Here is a 1,902-nt window from a genome sequence, read left to right as displayed (position 1 = left end):
GGTGCTCATCACGAGCACGCGCGTATTTTGCCGCGTGGGCGGGGCGGAGCGGCAAGAAGACGCAAGGGGAACCGTATCTGATGGGGAAACGCGGATTGACGTAACACCGGCAGTTACCTGAAGATAAACAACATCACAGAGGAAGGTTACACCGGCGTCCCAAAGGGAGCTGCTTTCCAAATGTATCTAATCAAGTTTTGATGCCCATGCTGTGATTCTCTGTCTGACTTTTGAAATATAGCAAAGAGTGATTTAGTATCAGCAGACAACTATTCTACACGTCATGTTGAACTGCTTTTATGAGTTGTTTAATTGACTAAATAAAATAGCCTGTAGAGGACAATAGTCATTTGCATTTTGACACTTTACACCGGTGATTCTGTGGTGCATTCAGAGAGGGTGCATTCAGTTTAAACTTCTGTCCAGGGTAGGAGTGTCTGACTGGACTACAGACTAATGCACATACTGTATATGGGATGGACAAGGCTGTAACAAAAAAAAATAACGTCAAATATAATTTATATTGACGGCGATAGCCCATTGGTTGATTTTATTGACGGACATTGGGCTTATCCAATGAAATCCCTCAGTTTTCCTATGCCCGCCCCTCTCCACCGAGGTTATAAATATCGACATTCAGGTAACCGTAGTGAGAAAAGTCAGCGGATAGGAGACGAGGCGGCCTGAAAAACTACGACAACAAAAGTTAAAAAGCGCGTAAGTCCATAAAGAAAAATGTCTCAAACTAAATGATTGCAAGAATATTAGGGTTGTGGTTGTGTAGTTAAAGTTTGCTGTTAGTAATTACTTCAAATGAACTTATAAACTTCTGTTAAGGTGTCCATGCTTTATGTTAAATTAGTACGTACGGTAAATTGGTTTTCATACTCATTGTATGTGACTCATTTGCTTGTACCGGTGGGGTTTGTAATTGAAAGAAGAAAAAAAAAATACTGGTGAAACGTCTAAGTGGCTGGTAAAAATTGTTCTCCTCCAGCCACGGTGGCTGGTGGAAATTTATTTTTAATTTCCACCCCTGATTACTCTACGTATTCTTGGAAGCGAAATGAAAGATTAGGAATGCAAAGGATAAGCAACTATTATGACATTTTAATGTTTTTTTTTTAATATGCATAACTTCTTCCTCTTATCCCTTTTTGTCAGTATCTCTAATGAATTATCACTGTCTAGTCCTAAAATACGAAGAAAGGGATATGATGTAACATTTTATATAACTTGTACATTTCTGCTTAAGAAAATGTTTCTTTTAGAAATGTGGGCTAAAAAAATTATTGATGTCAGCAAACTGTCCATACTGTACATGTGAACATTATCAATGAAAACTCCACTCTGATATTGATGCTGTGTGTGGTAAAGATTCAGTTCGGCTTTAGTGTTGATTTAAAAATAGTTGAAGGAGGAGAGTGTGAAGAGTTATTCAAATATGTTCCAGGTGAGTAATCTTACAAATAAATATGCATCACGTATCAAAAGCTGAAATTTAGTTTTTCTTTAAATTCAAAAGTGCTTTATTAGACCCAAGAAAATGAAATGTTATTTTTATTCATACAGTTTTCTATGAATAGTTGTTCTAGATGCTGATGTCTGGAAGTTTGAAACACTTTCAGGTTGAAACCATTTTAAAAGCTGGTCTAGTAGTAAATAAAATAAACCCAAGTAATTCATACAATTAAAAACACGTCAGAAATTCATCTTAACATGCGCAAGGATGTTGTTTGTGAAAATTCCAGTTTGATATTGGTGATATTTTATGATAATAAAGGTTGAATAAATAATTTTTGAATTTTTCAAAGCCTTTATTCAGCACCTCCTGCACCTAAAAGCCCCACAACTTTGCGCCATACCCATAAAACAATGTTTAGAAGTGCAACTTACGTGACG

The sequence above is a fragment of the Poecilia reticulata genome, unplaced genomic scaffold (genome assembly GCF_000633615.1).
Source record: "Poecilia reticulata strain Guanapo unplaced genomic scaffold, Guppy_female_1.0+MT scaffold_888, whole genome shotgun sequence".
Classification (NCBI taxonomy): domain Eukaryota; kingdom Metazoa; phylum Chordata; class Actinopteri; order Cyprinodontiformes; family Poeciliidae; genus Poecilia; species Poecilia reticulata.
The sequence above is the reverse complement of the archived record's forward strand: the minus strand, read 5'-3'. Positions refer to the sequence as shown.